This window comes from Schistocerca piceifrons, chromosome 3 (assembly GCF_021461385.2).
Source record: "Schistocerca piceifrons isolate TAMUIC-IGC-003096 chromosome 3, iqSchPice1.1, whole genome shotgun sequence".
Taxonomy (NCBI): domain Eukaryota; kingdom Metazoa; phylum Arthropoda; class Insecta; order Orthoptera; family Acrididae; genus Schistocerca; species Schistocerca piceifrons.
The window spans coordinates 744,047,058-744,066,266 of record NC_060140.1 but is presented as its reverse complement, the minus strand read 5'-3'; positions in this window follow the sequence as shown (position 1 = coordinate 744,066,266).

The window sequence follows — 19,209 nt, the reverse complement described above, 5'->3', positions numbered from 1 at the left end:
TGCTATTGGTGTTCATTCAGTCTTATTTGCTGATGATACATCAGTTCTAATTGAAAATGAGGTATCTAAAAGTATTCCAGAAAAAGCCAAAAATACTTTAGAAAAACTTGAATCTTAGTTCCATCTAAATGGACTAAAACTAAATGTAACTAAAACCAAAATGATGCAATTTGAAGCTAAATCAGTAGAAAGGACTGAAATAAAGATAACTTGCAATGACCAGGATATTACAGAAGCAAACCATATGAAGTTCTTAGGCCTAAATCTTGATAAAAATTTAAATTGGACGGTACACCTAGGATACTTGGTAAATAAACTGCACAGCTTGGCATTTGCAATGGGTATTTTGTCAGGTGCCACAAACATTGATACCAGAAAGATAGTTTATCACTGCTACTTTGAGTCAGTTATTCATTATGGCATAATCTTCTGGGGAAATTCAGCAAATGTCACTAAGCTCCGAGTATTACAAAAGAAAGTAACCAGACACATGTGTGTTGCAAAAAAATGAGAATTCTGTCGACCACTGTTAAAAAATTTTAAAATACTATCTATTCCCTCACTTTACATATATGAGGTGGTGGTGTTCTTATATAAAAATCAACATACACTAGACACTTTCCATTTTGACCACAACTACAGCACTCACCACAGGGATAATTTCAAACTTCCAACACATTGTTTAAAGCTTTATGCCCAAATGCCAGAGTATATGAGGTTAAAAATTTTCAATAAAATAAAAGGCAGTAATATATTTAAGATGGAGCTTGGTGCACTGAAAAGATTGCTCTTTACTCTTCTGGTGGAAAAGTGTTATTATTCTGTTGAAGAATTCATTGAGGACAGCTTCACAGTATGAACACAGGGATTGTATTACTTATATTATTTTATGTACTTGTGTAGCTGTAACTTAGAAATGTAAAATACAATGTAAAATTTTGTAAAATCACTTATCACATATCACTACTATCGGTGGCAATGCATTGTCAATGGGGCCGGGTCTGCTGGTGATGGGGAGGCAGCAGCATGATGTGTAGTGGCCTCTGGGGTGTCACATTGCAAGATTGGTGTGGGAGTTAAGTATCAAAGGTCAGTCAAAAATGGTAATCAGATCCTTTTATAGACCACCTGGGTCAGGAGCTGTAGTGGTAGAGTGCCTCAGAGAGATTTTACAGAATATCATTAATAATTTTCCTGGCCATGCTGTCATAATGGGGAATGACTCCAACTTTCCGTGTATAGACTGGGAAATTCCCAGAGACAGGGATTCATGAGATATCCACGATCGCAGGTGACTTACGGGTTAACCTCACACCAATGGTGGGCATTATGCAGATTGATGACACCCTCACGAGTGAATGCCGCTTCAACCAACCATATTATGGTGTTCTATATGTCTATACATGTACATTGGAGTCTGTCACGGGCACATTACTTTGCTTGCAAGTAGCCCCTGTCTGACAGACAGCACATACAATATAAACACTTCGTCAATCCTGTGTGCTGTTCGACCTAACATGCAATACACCTTTGACAAATATTGCTCTGCATGATTCATCCTGGCACTGTTTCCTCAATGGTGACAGACGTGATGTTTCCACAATCCCATCAATAGAATAATAATAATAATAATAATACATTGAGATACATACTAAACAGCATGCAGTTACCAGACTCAATGCTGAAAGGCATAATTAGTGGAGTGGGACAATGGTGATAACACATACAAATAGTAACCAAGTTTGGACATGATTCACAAAGCATGTTCCCAGTCCTACTGGTAAAGTAAGGGACTAACAAAAAGTAATGGACCTGAACGAGGCAAGAATGAAAGCTGATACTGATCTATAGGACCATTGGAGGAGGGGACAAAGAAAACAGGTTTTGCATCTAGTAGATGAAGTGGTGTGAATAAATTCACGCCCACGATGTGGAAAGGGATTCTTTCAAAACTGACCAATCTTCCCTTTCTACAATTGTAGTATGTAAGTGCAAATGTTTTCTAGAGGAGCGCTGCAAGCACTGTTAATGATTAAGATGCCAGATACCATACCACCTGGACTACATTTACCAAATAAAAAACATATACCTCAATCCAGGATCGAACCCTCGACCTCCTGCATGCTAACCCAAAACTCTATCCACTGCACCAACTGTAAAGAAAGCTAGTAGTGCTGACAGAGGTAGTTACCATACATGTGGTTACAGTGTTGCCAGATTGCCACTCTTCAATGTCCTTTTTCTGTGGATGTACTCGCTGGATGAAATTTTGTGAGAGACATTTTTTTTTTATTGCTGGTATGTGAGGAATCGTGCTGAAATGCCTGAATGCGTGAATTTCGCTTCACCCTGTATACATGATCAAGTAGAAAGTGTCATGCACTCTTTAAGAGTGTTCATAGATGATGTGGTTGTCTATAACAAAGTAACAATGCCAGAAGACAATTTGCAGAATGACCTGCAGAGAACTGATAAATGGTACAGGCTCTGGCAGTTGACACTGAACATAAATAAACATAACATATTGTGCTTATATAGAAAAAGAAATCCACTGTTATACAACTACATTATTGATGAGAAACTGCTGGAAAGAGTATCTACCATACAATACCTAGAAGTAACTATCCAGAGCAACCTTAAGTGGAATGACCCCATACAACAAATAGTAGAAAAAGTAGATGACACACTGAAATTCGTAGAAAAAATCTTATGGTTATGTAACTCATCCACAAAGAAAATGGCTTATAAGGCACTTGTTTGATTTACTGAGAATTGTTCATCAATATCGGATCCTTACCATATAGGAGTGCTAGAAGAGATAGAGAAGGTCCAATGAATAGTGGCTTGTTTCATCACAGGATTGTTAAGTTAGCACAAGAGCATTAACAAGATGATCAACAAACTACATTGGCAGTCATTACAAGAGAGGATTCCTGCATCATGGAGAGGTTTATTATTGAAACTTTGAGAGATCACTTTGTAGGAAGAGTCGGACAACATATTACTTCCTCCCAAATACATATTTTGTAATGACCACAATGAGAAAATTCAAGAACTTAGAGCCAATACAGAAGCTTACAGACAATCATATCAGTTAGTATTACCAGAAATACCCTCTGCCACAACCCGTGGGATGGCTCGCAGAGTATGATGTAGATGTAGATGGGGTAACACCCTACTGCACTGCCACCTGGGGTGGGGGACAGCAATGCACCATGGTTGGTGGGCTTAATCAGGCGTGCTGTGGTGCAGTGGCAGGGCGTGGCAGACATTGTGATGATGTTGGTGCTCGGCCACATCACGTACAGTGTATGGTACACAATGCACCCAGCACATGTTGTATAATGCACACCATCCTGTGCCAGCACAATAGGCACCTGCTCCTGCAGCCTCTTGCTGGTAGAACAGGTCATGCGCTGCGGCGGAGTCGCATGCCAACATTACAGGGGTGGTAGTCGAACACACGGTGTTGGTGCCTCATGACTCAGGTGGGGTGCAGAGAGTGGGTCTGGGATGGGGAGGAAGCAGTGTGTGTTGTGGACAGCTCTGCTGGGGTAGGTGGTGGTGTGACTGGCAGTGTGGCGTCCACACTTGGGCCACAAGTACTGCCTACCGTGTCACAGCATCACAAGGACACTATTTAAGGTAGGGGCAGATCCACTTTGCAGGGTCATTAGGTGGTCAGAACTTGCAAGAAAGTCAAACCAGACAGGTAAATCTGTACTAGGAACTGAGTGCAGTAAAGGATTTAGGCCAGCATTTAGGTTTCTGCACAGTCGTTGCAGCTTAGGAACATCTGCCTGGGCAGCGGCCAGGACAGCATAGTCAGGAGGTGGTGAGTGAGGACACTGGAGTGGCTGAGGCAGTCAGTAACAATGTTCTTGAAGCTTGCCATGTGCTGTATGTTGACTATGAACCATTCCATGTATTCCTGCTGCTGGAACTGCCCGCAGAAAATCTGTGTACCTTCCTTTCGACAAAAACTTGTCATAATGGGGAATGATCAGTCAAGACCTTGAAGGACTGGCCTTCCACCAAGGGGCAGAAATTGTATATGATGAGGAACTCACAGTTGTATGTGGACCTACTCTGCTGCACCACAGAGAGTTTCATGGAAAAGAACGTCAGCAGCTGCTGGGAACCTACAATGTGTTTCTGAAGGATGGCAGCTAGAGTAGACTGGCTGGTGTCAGTAACATTCCATGCCATCCACAGAATGGACTGCTACCTATAGTGCAGCTGCCTTGAAGTGCGGCAATGAGTGATGCTTGTAAGCTTGCAGCATTCTTTAGGTGCTGCTGAAAAACTTTTACCACACCGAGGAACTGGTGGAGTTGTTTAAAAGTTGTCGAGTATGGTAATTTGACAATGGTCCAGACTCTCTTGCCCAGCAGGTGGGCACATGCAGATGATGTCCTGTCACCAAGGAAATTAATCTCTGGAACACTGAAGAAGCACCTCTCCAGATTGCAGTGGTGCTCTGTGAGATTGCATGAGTAGATGAGGGTATCATACAAATAGGCAAAACAACCCAAGGCACTGCATAGGACATTGCCAATAAATTGTTTCCAGGTCTGGGTGGCACTGTGGAACCTAAAGGGTATGAATACACTTTTGAAAAGACTGACAGAGGTGATCTTGCTGTCTTCTCCACGTACTCTAGGGTGATCATAATCTGCATAAATGCTTTTCCACAGTCTACCTTGCTGAAGACTTTTGTGCTGCACAGATCATTGCAAAACAGGGGCATTGGACAGTGGTTTGGAACTGTTGTGGTACGGAGGGCTTGAAAGTCATCACACAGGTGCCAAGTGCCATCTTGGGGTGAGGAGTAGGGTGGAGGCAAATGAGTCCTTTGAGGGGCAGAGCACACCAGTGCAAATCACTGACATGATTTCTGTCTGCATGGATTTCACTTACCCAGCAGAAAATAGCAGAAACCCAGGTCATTTTCAGGCCTTGTAGCGCAGTGGCTCACTGGTCTGGGCATTTGATGCACTGGGGGAAAAAAAGAATCCTCTTGACACTATACACATTTGCTGGTCATAGGCATGAGTGTACACATCCATGAGCTTATCTAGGATGAAGATAATGGGCTCATTGTAGATTACTAACTTCTATGTCAGATACCTTTGGACCTACATGGTGCTAAGAGGTATCATCATCTATGATGTGCCCTACAGCGAGTTGGTGGCACTGATACACATGTGACATTCATAGCCAAATACTGGACATGGGGTGAGTGCAGGTTCTGCTGGAACTTGGTGAAACACAAGTAAATCATCATGAGTGTTGTTCCTGGGTCTGCTGTTGCTGAAGCATATGTTGCTCTTCTTGCATCTAGAGCAGTTATTGATGGCTATTTTCCTGTTGCTCCAGATGTTACTGCTGTGTTTCTAGCAGTTGTCGGACACCATCTTCAGTTACTACACAAACTATTTAATTTCGAATACTTGTATTGTGTTCAAATATATACACCAGTGGTCTGAATCATGATAGTTATACTTCATGGTTCAAGTCCATGGAATGGTGCTGGAGTTCATGTTGTGTGAACAGAGGTGAGACTCAGAGTCACACATGGATATGATGGCCTGATGTTGTTGACGCCACTGGTAAGTTTGAAATATTCATAAGGCTGTTAGACCGAACCTATTGAACAAAGCTGTGGATGGAACTTATAAAATGCCCTATAATATACCCAGCAGCCTTAGAATGCAGCCTATTCTGTTTTCACATATGGATGAGCTAAAAATTGGCTGACAACTTCATGGTGGTCACGGCTACACACACTGAGAACCTTTTGGTGAATAAAATGATTGTCATGATCTGATTAGCAAAGCTTACTAAAATTATGTTATTCTTTAATATCTGTACAGTAAGTAGTATATAAACACTACAATGCACCTGGTAATAGCAATTCTTCTTTTTAACTTTGTTCTTCTCCCCTATTGCAAAGTGAGACACCCTGGATGTCCCTGGAGTCATATGAGAGGATTGATGGGATCTCAGGCAATAAAATTCTCCAAATGCTTCTAGAATAATATAAACTAATAAAAATGTCAATTACATTCAGTTTCAGTTCAGGGAATGCTCAGCAGAACCATATCTACTTACGAGGTGAACTACAAGCACTCTGTCAAGCCTCACACTCACACATGATGAGCAGCCAAGGTTACACAATTATTCTGACATAAAATTATTCTAATTTACATCAAGAGATGCAATAAATCACTTACATAAATACTTTTGCACTAAGTTTGTGTGGACTGTGCATGTCGAACCAGCCCATATCCTGTTTAAGGATTGCTTTTATATACTGTATGCGTGTCTTCAAAACCTGGAATATAATTTCAAAAACTTCACTATAATTGCAGAACAAATCCTGTGCCTCTAATTGTGATCTGTTAATTTAATTTTTATGTTAAAGATGATCTTTTGCTTCATTGAAATTATTTTAATGTATAAATGCAATTTTCTTAACAACCGAAAGGGCTAGAGATGAAACCAACTAGGTATGTATGGAAGGGTTATGTACGGATATTACATGCATGTGTTGACTACTTATCAACATAGCGATAAATGTATTTATGATAATAGTGTATTAACTTTTCAGTCCCCCCCACCCCCACCCCAACACACCCACACCCACACCCACACTCACACTCACACTCACACCCACACCTACCCACCCACCTACCCACCCACCCACCCACCCACACACACACACACACACACACACACACACACACACACACACACACGTGTCTGTCAAGTTGTGATGACATGATGGCCTTCTCCACATAATTACTCCCCACCCCAAACCAATTCTTCTTCTCCAGAGGAAGACAAATACCATCCAGTGCTAAATAATAATTATGAGGAAGGTGTTCCACCAGATATGACAATTAAACTTTTTTTGGTTGATAAATTTTGATCAGCTGAATTTTCTAGGTAGATCCAGCATTTCATTCCCTTCTGTAGAGGGTAGTTTCAGGGAGAACTAGAGTTCACAGCTTTGTTTCATTGCACACAGTATGTGGTTGTTAACTGAAGTGCAATTTCATAATAAGGCACATCCACATTGAGTTGTGGCATCACTTATCTTTTGGAATTCAAGAACAACTAGTCACAGTCAGTAATAGTCATATGCAATTGCAGCCATCCCATTCCACAGAAAGAAGAAAGTATTAAGCTTAAACTTCCTGGCAGATTAAAACTGTGTGCCAGAGCGAGATTTGAACTCAGGACCATTGCCTTTCGCAGGCAAGTGCTCCACCATTTGAGCTACCCAAGCATGACTCATGACCCATATTCACAGCTTCAGTTCTGCCAGTACCTCATCTCCTACCTTACAAACTTCACAGAAGCTCTTCTGTGAACCTTGTAGAGCTAGCACTCCTGCAAGAAAGGATATTGTGGAGACATGGCTTTGCCACAGCCTAGGGGATGAATCAAGAATGAGATTTTCACTCTGCAGTGGAGTGTGCACTGTTATGAAACTTCCTGCCAGATTAAAACTGAGTGCTAGTTCTGCAAGGTTCACAGAAGAGCTTCTGTTAAATCTGGAAGGTAGAAGATGAGGTACTGGCAGAATTGAAGCTGTGAAGATGAGTTGTGAGTTGTGCTTGGGTAGCTCAGATGGTAGAGCACTTGCCCGCGAAAGGCAAAGGTCCCAAGTTCAAGTCTCGCTCTGACACACAGTTTTAATCTGCCAGGAAGTTTCATATCAGCACACACTCCACTGCAGAACGAAAATCTCATTCTGGAAACATCCCCTAGGCTCTGGCTAAGCCATGTCTCCACAGTATCGTTTCTTCCAGGAGTGCTAGCTCTGCAAGGTTTGCAGAAGAGCTTCTGTGAAGTTTGGAAGGTAGGAGACAAGGTACTGGCAGAATTGAAGCTGTGAAGACAGATCGTGAGTTGTGCTTAGGTAGCTCAAATGGTAGAGCACTTGCCCACAAAAGGCAAAGGCCCCAAGTTCGAATCTCGGTCCAGCACACAGTTTTAATCTGCCAGGAAGTTTCATATAAGCACACACTCCATTGCAGAGTAAAACTCTCATTCTGGAAATATCCCTTAGGCTGTGGCTAAGCCATGTCCCCCCAATATCCTCTCTTCTAGGAGTGCTAGTACTGCAAGGTTCGCAGAAGAGCTTCTGTGCAGTTTGGAAGGTAGGAGATGAGGTGGCAGAATTGAAGCTGTGAAGACAGGTGGTAAGTTGCACTTGGGTAGCTCAGATGGTAGAGCACTTGCCCACAAAAGGCAAAGGTCCCGAATTCGAGTCTCAGTACGGCGCACAGTTTTATCTGCCAGGAAGTTTCATATCAGCGCACACTCTGCTGCAGAGTGGAAATCTCATTCAGGTATTAAGCTCAGTGGTATCTGGTTTCCAGTATTGAAGAGGATAGTTGCCTAGCCACCCCACACAGAAGATGTGCTTTGTGCTGCTCCACATTTAATATCACTTTTGTGAGATATACTGACACTGCAGTGTATTCCATTTAAAAGACAACATTACCCTACTAAGGGCAAAATCCATGCAGTCTGCATGTTTATTTACTTACATTTATATACATAAGCTGATTTTTTTGGTACTTCCTTTATTGTCCAAGTAACACAACATCTATCAGACAAGTGTACCTCAAAAACTTGAAAACTTAAGTCTAAAACCTTCATGTAAAATTTAGTGTTTTTATGTTGACTGTATCAAGACACATGTATGTATTGTTATACATTAAATACTTTTGTATGTTTCATATCATAAAAACAATATTATGAAAAGGAAAGTTGCTACTCACCATATAGCGGAGATGCTGAGTCACAGATAGGCACAACAAAAAGACTCTCACAATTAAAGCTTTCTGGCACTAAGGCCTAACAATAAATGACAGATATATACACACACACACACACACACACACACACACACACACACACACACTTGCAACTTGCACACACAACTGCAATCTCAGGCAACTGAAACCACACACATATCATGAAAACATATTTTATGCTATATCTTAAGTTGCAGACAGGCACAATTAAAAGACACTTACACATAAGCTTTTGGCCACAGCCTTCATCAGAAAAAGAGAAATATATACCATTGATCCACATGAAGGCTGTGGCTGAAAGCTTATGCATGTCTTTTAATTGTACCTGTCTGCAAGTTAAGTGTCATCTTTATGGTAAGTAGCAATCTATCTTTTCCTGAACTGTTGTTCCTACTCGGAGTTCCCATTGTTTTATGCTGTGTCATCAGTTATAATCAACATTTGTGCTTTATACAATTTTACCAGTACTCTCATCATTCATCATAAATTTCAGTGTCTATCAATGTGAATAAATTTACATTTTTGATAATTTTTGGAAGTTACAAGTGCTGTGCACAACCTATTTTGTAGTAAATTGGTGGGTGGCAGTTATTGACTGCAAGCAATCAACCAACTCATCTTTGAACTAACTTCCTTGGAAAATTGTTTATTGGAGTATTCGCCATGTTGTCAAATGAAGCGACTGTGGATTTTCACTACGTCTTTTCGTGTATCTATTTCTAGCAACAATAAAAGTATTCAATCAATTAAGTGGTATGTTTCGGTTCTGCAAACGCCTATAAGACCCAACTACCACACTGGTGACCACGAACTTTTGTTTTTTTTGTGTGCTTATGATACAACTCAGTGTATAAACAATGTGGCTGATCAACAACGCAATTGAGCCTACAATTCCACTCTCCTGTGTAAGTGCGAGTGAATTCTCAGGAAATGCTCCAGGACAACTACCATTTACGCCGCATCCTACATTTACGTCTCTTACACATTATTACGCTCCACAGTCGCAGCTTACAACCGACACTAGTATTGTGACAATGCCACCCGACAGTGATCGCGTGAAACAAGACATCGACGACACATCACGTGCTGTGTATTCAGTGTTATCTACGTCATACGGCACACAGGTCATGCAATACGACCAGATAGCCTGCTCGTTTGTTCCAGCGGCATCAGCCGCCCCTGCTGGGCCTATCGTGACATATGCTGATCTTATTTCAGACTGTTCCGTGTTTTCAACAGCACCGGCTGTTTCATCCGTGCCGGCAACACAACACGCATCTTCCGTGCCATCCATGTCATGACGCTTTGCACCTTCAGCTGCCATGCCAGACGTCACACTCACTCCGAGCTGGATACCAGTTTCCGGGTCCCCACCTTGTCTCCAGTCGCACAGTCATTGAAGCCCCCAAAACTGCCACCATTCAATCATGACAATGCTGTCACTTGGTTTGCTCTAGTCAAGCATGTGTTTGAACTTAATGGTGTTATCTCGGATGATGCACATTACTCCAGTTTGATTACTCATCTACACGATGAGCTCGAGCTGGTGAGTGATATAATTAATTCACCATCACCTGTGCCACGCTATATTTCGGTGAAGAAAATTATTGTGGAACGTTTAGCACGCACTATAGATGAGGCACGGCAGCAAATCATCCATGTCGAGCAAATTCAAGACAGATCGCCGTCTCAGCTGTGGTGCCAACTACACTCAATGGTCGACCACAAAACTCTGTCAGACATCGCCCTGTGGGCCATTTGGTCAGTTAAGTTACCACATGACATCCAAATGCAACTGCTCACCCTCTTGATGGCACCTTTGGACCAGTGCCTACGCATTGCTGGCAGCATGCATCGGCTATATTCGCACAGACACCCCAACCCTGCAAGCCACGTTCACACGGCGCCAACGGGTGGCTCACCTGCAAGTGTCAGCGCCTCACCAGCGCTGCCTAGGAGTGGCCGCACGAACTCCAACGCATCGTGTGAGCTGATGGTGTCCCCACCTGGGAGCCACATGGGAAAACTACTAGCGCTGCCTGCCCCCAACACAGTTAGCACTCCCACCGCTGGCGCCCTGCACAGCCCTGTGACGGAGGCGGGAACTCTTTGCCCGGCTTCCCCTCCCACTCATCAGCTGTGCTGGTTCCATACAACACATGGCGATGCCGCCCGCAAATGCCGACCACCGTGCACGGCAGAAAACTACAAGCGTGAGCCACTTTAGGCGCCTCGTCTCGCACCGCCTCTTCGGGCACCTCCAATGCACAAAACCTTGTACACACAATGCCAGCTGCATACCCAGCTGTCTGTACATTTTTGACGAATGCTCCAAACTCCACTTTCTCATGGATACAGGCGCTGACTCCAGCATTCTGCCATGAACACTTGCTCCATCGAGTTTGCTACCTACCGTTTCCACGCTCCGCACAGTGAATAATTCCAATATCAGTGTTCATGGAACAGTCAGGTTTCAGCTTCAGCTCGCACCCAACATGCTGTTCCTGTGGACATTTCATGTCATGGATATTGACAAGCCACTGCTCGGTATTGATTTCCTCCAACATTATGGACTTTCTCCAGACCTACAGTCTGCTGCACTGGTGCACCACACTTCCAGCTCACGCATCCCTGGCTCCTTTGTGCCACATGCTACAACTCTGCCTCTTAGTTATGATTCACTCATCAACACTTCTGCCAATTGCTCCATCCTGTTGGCTCAACTCATCACCTCCATCGCCGAAGTCAACAGCCAACGTCGTGAAATAGATACTATTCGTAATGACAACAACAGACTACAACAATTGATTGTGGACGCATCACGCAAGCTGGCACATGCGCGTAGCGGGATCGCCAACCTCTCATCTATGAACGCTCTCCTGTCATCTGCGGTCACTCAAAATGCCAACCTCACGCACGTTTCCACACCTGTCATGGACTCTACTGATGAACTCCAGCTCAAGTTATTCCCTCACTCTCATGTCAAGCAACCTACTCACATCAAGCCGACACACAACCCCACCTCATCACAGGTCACAGCCATGGACTCGCAGATCTCTTCCTACGAGGACACTTCACATGAAGGCCTCCACCAACCACGCCCATGCAGCTCCTGTTGCGACGCCAACTACATGGCTCCCACAACCGCCACCACAGGTCAGTGACTCTTCAACTGTCAGGGCCGCGGGTTATTCGACATCCTCCCATCGTCCCCACGTCGCAGTGATTTCGAAAGGCACATGCCACAGATTGAATACTACAGTTCATCACAAAGGCAGGCGCCTGTTGGCCCACAAGCTTCGCCAGGCAAAAGCTATCATACAGGACCTTTTAGATGCCATTATTGTCCGTCTGTCCTCCAGCAACTGGTCTTCTCCAATTCACTTGGCTTTCAAGAAAGACGGTTCGTACCGCTTATGTGGAGATTACCGGAGATTACCATAAATTAAATGCATGGACCATCATTGACAATTATCTGATTCTGCATATTCAGGACTTTGCACAACAACTACACGGTGCATGCGTTTTCAGCGTTATTTACTGTAAAAAAAGTGTACCATCAGATCGCTACGCACACTGATGATATCCCAAAAATGGCTATTATCACCCCCTTCGGCCTCTATGAATACTGTACCATGCATATGCCCTCAAAAACGCAGTGCAGACCTGGAAACACTTCATTGACTCGCTCCTTCTCCCACTGACTTTTTGCTACGCACATCTTGATGACGTCCTTGTTTTCTCAGCATCCGAAACAGAACATGAAGAACACTTGTCACGTGTACTACAAACTCTCTCAGACAATGGCGTTGCAATTAACAAGGATAAAAACTAGCTCCGCCACTCTTGTGTGATGTTTCTGGGTCATGAGGTCACCCGCTATGGCATACAGCCTACATCCGAGCGTGTCCCCATTATTAATGAACTGCCACTTCCGGAAACGTACCATGACCTCCGTTGTTTCTTAGGAATGGTGAACTTTTTCCACCGACACATCCCACTCGCACCTTCACTCCAGGCACTGCTCACAGACACGTTGGCAAGCAAGAAGATTTCTGGCGCATGCAAAGTAGTTTGGTCCAAGGATATGACACACACGTTCAAGAATCTCAAGTCCGTCCTGACCAACGTGGTTACACTCGCGCACCCACTTGCCGACGCACACATCTCTATTACTACGGACACAATCGACACCTGTATCGGCGCCGTGCTTCAGCAACACGTCGGTGATACCTCTCGACCACTCCGATTCTTCTCTAAAAAACTGTCTACTTCTCAACGCTAGTGGACCGCATTTGATAGAGATTTACTGGCCATTTATGAAGCTGTCAGACACTTTCACGGAGATATCAAAGGTCGCGAGGTGACTATTTTCAGCGATCAGCTTCTGCTCGCAGATGCCATTTATCATCCTGCTACCGACCTCCCACCACATAGGTTTCGACATATGGATCTCATATGCCAGTACACGATGGACGTCTGCTATGTAAAAGGTGCCGACAACATCGTCGCAGACTATATGAAGTACATAAACGCCATTGCTTCACCGTTTGACATGTCTAATCTGGCGCGCCTTCAACAACAAGATCCCAGCATACAGGACTTATTACAAGACACCAACACATTTCTTACCTTGGAGAACTGCCACCTACCAGGGTCTGACACCCCAGTCATAATTGACACTTCCACCGGTACACCATGCCCGATCGTACCTCCCTCGCTCCGGCGAGCAGTTTTTGATACCCTCCATAACCTAGCCCACCCTGGCACACATGCTACAACACACCTTGTAACCGAACGTTTTGTATGGCCTAATGTCAAGTATGACTGCTGTGACTAGGTCCGTGCATGCATACCCTGTCAGCACAGTAAAGTTGGATGTCATACCCAGCCGTCACTCGGACAGTTCGCTATTCCTAAGGGTCGCTTCCACCATGTCCACCTCGACACCGTTAATCCCCTCAGCCCTTCTGAGGGCTACAGATACATTTTGTCCATGATCAACCGTACCAGCAGACGGGTGGAAGCTGTACTGCTTATTGAAATTTCAGCTGCCTCGGTGGCTCGCGCCTTTGTCCAAACGTGGCTCGCCCACTTCGGCTGTCCATCCACGATTACTACGTACCAGGGCTGGCAGTTTGAGTCCATCCTTTTCGCCAGTCTTTGGCAACTATGCGGTGTCAATAAATTCCATACAACCGCTTATCATCCACAAGCTAACGGTTTAGTCGAACGCTGGCACAGAACACTAAATGCGGAACAGTGGCCGGAGGCCATTCCCTGGGTGCTTTCAGGCATGCAATCAGCCTTCAAAGAGGACCTGCAAGCATCATTAGCAGAAGTGCTCTATGGCAAGCCCCTTGTTCTTCCTTGCAAGTTCATCGAGGATTCACATCCCCTTTCATCGGAAGAGCTCCCCAACTTGGTCGAGCGTGTTTGCACATGTATTTCACGCATCCATGTACACCCTCCACGTGCACACACGGTTCCATGCGTTTTCGTACACAAAGGCTTGGCTCAATGTGAGCATGTAATGCTCCGGGACGACACTGTGTGAGCCGAGCCGCTTTACTGTCATGCTCCCAAAACACGTTCCAAATTTCCATCAATGGACAACCACACACAATCTCCGTGAACCGTTTAAAACCAGCGTGGACCATCTCGGAAGCAGCATTCATTATTCCATGTGACTTCACTACTCCAGTAGAGTGCACTCACGCGATGGACATCAGTGTTCTAAGTGATGTGCCGTGTGATACCCACACTCCAAGCAAGTGTTCCGACTCAGGTCATAGTGTCCCATGTGATGTTTCTCCCCCTCAGCGTGATACAGCTACGCTCCCCTTTAGGTTGAGTGATTGTGTCTCACCTGCACCGTCGCCAGCAACTCACCTTTTGCCAGCTCCTCCATCGAGCATCTACATCACGATCGGCATCTCCATGTATACAGCTGACAATCTAGCAGTCCACGTCCATGAGGGTTCCCTTTACATCCTCCACGTCCCTCCCCGCTCTCTTGATGATTCACATCCCTCTGTTACACTGCTCAAGCATCTCTCCCTTCCTCCTGAAGCCGATGTCGATAGCATTACATCGTTCATCGACACGGCCAGTACCCTCACTGTCACCATCCCCATGCGTCCCTCATCCTCAACATCAATATCTCCCTCTCCCCTCTCCATGTTCAGAGTAAGTTGTCAGCTTCGGCCTCCTCTCTGGCATAGGGACTATACTTTTTCCTCGCCTATCTGTCCCCCCCCCCCCCCCCCCTTTGCGGATCTGGATACCTCACCAATTACGCCATGCTCTGCACTACCGGCGGGGGGCTCTGTGGCAGTTATCAACCACAAGCAATCAACCAACTCATCTTTGAAGTAACTTCCTTGAAAAATTGTTTATTGGAGTGTTCGCCATGTTGTCGAATGAAGCAACTGTGGATTTTCAGTGTGTCACTTCATGTATCTATTTCTAGCAACAATAAAAGTATTCAATCGATTAACTGGTATATTTCAGTTCTAAAAACCCCTATACGACCCGACTACCACAGGTGTTTGTGATGTAGTTACTGTAACATATTATAGAGACCATGAAGGTAAAATTAAAGAGATTCCAGTTCACATAGAGGCTTAAAAATAATCATTCTTCCTGTGAACCAGTTGCAACTGGAATAGAAAAGGGTTGAAAATAACAGTGACACACAAAGTACCCTCTACCATACACTGTAAGGTGATTTTTGGCAAACAGATATAGATGACTGGGCACGTGTAAGGTTGCGGCTGGACAAACAGAGTGCTTCATATGTTATGTGTGGAAGAAGATGTGAAACAAATGGAAGAATTACTGAATTTGTCTGTTGAATTTTATTTAAAAATCACCAGTTTCACAAGTTGTATGCAAAATAATAATAATCCAGGTATGTGATGGTATAACTACAATCACCAATCATTAAGAGCATCAAACCAAAAATGTAAGCACAAAATATTATGTATAAATTCAATCTTTGGAAATAATGAGAGTAAGAGAATTACATCTTTTAGGTTTTTGTGACTGTTGTCTTAATGTCTGTTGCTGTGTTGGTTAGTATACCTGTCTCTGTGCCGAATAGTTCAAGGACGCAGTGAATATTGCACCAAGTAGCAGTTGAAGAAACCCCAAGACGATTGTGTATAGTGCAAGATCTACAGTGGTGCCAATGATAGTTCTTGTTAAGTAAGTGCTGTTTCCCTCATGATACCTGAAATCACAAGTGCAGAAGATGTATTAGTTACAGTTTGATTATTGTAGTGTCACTTAAATTTAATATGTTCCAGTTAGAAATTTTACAGGAAAAAAATCACTACTTTATACTTAGAACAGTATTTGAAAATGACAATCATCTCATATTTCCTTAAGTGATTACCATTATGACTTAAAAAAATGTTTTTGTGAAAATAGATAAATTTATAAACTATTTTAAAACTTTTGTAAATTCAAGATATAGAGAATACTGTTGGTGTATTTTTATGTTGAATTTTAAAATTAGTCCTTTATTAACACTATCATCTATCTTCAAGGATAGACTACTTGAAAAAATAATTAGGCCTGTTATGAGAAAGAGGAATGTAATCTACAATTTCAAGACAGATGGTGTGGCAGAAGCACAGAATCAATCACAATAATGCTGCAGTATGCAGTAGTAATGATAGCAGAAGTAAGACAACTTAAAGCAAACCTAGTGACTAGGAGATTCCACAAGCATTTATAGTCTATATTAGTTTTGTCATTAAATGACTGTTTTGTAGACTATTAACAAAAGCATATGGACAACCACAGCAGCAGCACAAATGAAATGAATGAATGAAAAACAAAATAGTGAAAAGGAAAGTCAATATCAGAACCATTAAAATGCATCCTGATTTGCAAATACCAAGGAATTGATATTTTAAATCAAATGCAGTGCTCCATTGTGTTCACTGTGATGTTACACATATGTTACTCTGTTATGCTGTATGTACACAGGGCTTTGTCTTGACACTGCTACTAGCATTGTGTAGTTTTAATTACTTTTAGTATTACCCATCACTTTCTGTAAAGCTTGCTGTGGTACACCATGATACACACTACATGCATACATTTTTAATTATGCAGGGGCCTGAATTACTGAAACTGGTAGCAATAATAAAATAAAATAACTTCTCAATTGCCTGGCTGTTTGTCAAATTTATTTGTTGAACATCTGACCAACCACCGTCCCATGTCCTCAATGGATCAACAGAGGCTGATACAACACAGGTTGCTTTTCCTGCGAGATATGCAACAGACCATGCAGGGACTGATAAACATGATGGCAGACATTACCACAGCATCTGAAATACCATTTAGTTTTCAAACCTTCTACTATAGGCATTGTGGGAATTGAAACCCACATCACACTCCTACCAATGACCAAGCCCCATTTTTGCAAGGAACAGAATGTCCCATTTGCTCCTTGGGATAAGTTATGGGTGGAGCTGAAATGTTTGAAGAATGCTGGCATCTTGACTGCTGTTTCCAACAGCCTGTGAGCCACACCCATTGTGCTGTTTGACAATTCGGATGGCTTCCTCAGCATACATGGTAACTTCAAGAACACTATTAATGCATAGACCATTGTTGATTCTTACCGTATATCCAAGCTGGATGAGAAGCTTACTCGGCTGGCTGGGAGCAAAATCTTAGCGAAAATTGATCTCAAGGATGCATATTTACAGCTTCAGTCAGATGCACCATTGTAAGACTTGCTGATGATCACCACACCCTTCAGGCTCTCCCACTATGATCAACAGCTCTTTGGTATCATGAGCACCCCAGCAATATTTCAGAGGTATCTGGAACACCTCACTCACATGGGAAGTGCTGGGCAAGCCATTTACCTGGACAACATCATGGTTGCAGGGCAAAACACTCCCGACTGGTTTGGATATTATTAATCACTGAGTAGCAGCCTAACATATGAGTTATACTGACTGTGTCATAAGGATAAGGGGCTGATTGGCTAATACTGGTGTGGGAGTTGTTTTGTATCAGTATTTTAGCTGCTGAATAATGCATTAACACAATCAGTAAGGTTCTGTTTAATAATAACTATGGTGTTTCACTGTAATTAAGTGTTATATTCTTGATTTTACAGAAATGCGAGGACATTGCTCCATTTGCCTTAGAATTTAATGATGGACCCCTTACAAGGGCAAATTGCTCAGCACCTGCCTGATAACCTGGACACCCTTTTATCCATTCTACAGGCATCAAATCTTTTTTGTCTTTTGGAGAAGTGACAGTTTTTTGTTCCTTAAGTCAAATATTTGGGGCATATTCTCAGAGCCACAGGTATCTGACCAACACCACAATATGTCCAGCTGATGCAGAATTTGCCACATCTGGAAAATGTGAAGCAACTTCAGTCTGTATTAGACCAACTCAATTGCTACCATAAGTTCCTGCTTCAAAAAAAAAAAAACAACAAAAAAACAACAAAAAAAGGGCATGGAACTGGAACACAGTATGCAACTACACCTTCCAGTCACTCTCATCTTAAAAACACTGAGATCAGCCCAGTGCAACTAAGAACAGACTGAAAACGAGGCTCTGGCCATAATCTTTGCATTAAAAAATTCCAAGACTATGTGTATGGGTGCCATTTTACCGTGTTGACGGACAACAAACCACTGGTGCCCTTATTTCTATGTGATCTGAACATTCTCATAAAACTGGTTCGCCACCTGTCTTAAATGATGGCCTTTGTTTCCACCAGTTATTGCTGCAATATCCAGTACCATTCTATGTGTCACCATGGCAATGCTGACTTACTTTCGAGAGTGATGCTGGGTCAGGGCTACTCTTCTACTCTTATCCAGATACACACTGCCACTTGTAAGCCAGTGATGAAGAAGCCATTGCCTCGCTCCATATTGATGCCAAACTGGTGGAAGACCCAATTCTTCATGAGCTTCTCCTTTTGGTTCAGCAGGGATAGCCATCAGATCATCAGATGGTGCTTAACCCAGAAATTCAAAGTTATTGGTATCACAGGCATGAATTCTCTGCTCTCAGTGGTGTCCTGCTGCTCCAGGGCGAAAATGGCCAGACCAGGGTCATCACTCCGACCTCCCTCCAATACTGGATCCTACATCTGATTCACCATTATCATTAGGGCATCATGTAAGTGGCTCTAGCCTGTTGCTATTCCCCACAGCCAGAGGCATCAACACGGTGGTTAAAGTTCCACCCGGATTTCATGGGCCATTTTTCTGGGCCATTCATGGTTGATCATGGTCAACATTGGATCTGGTTTCCCATACATGTCCTGTATGTCTTTTATGTCCTCTACATATGCAATCCAAGACTTGACATGGATCTT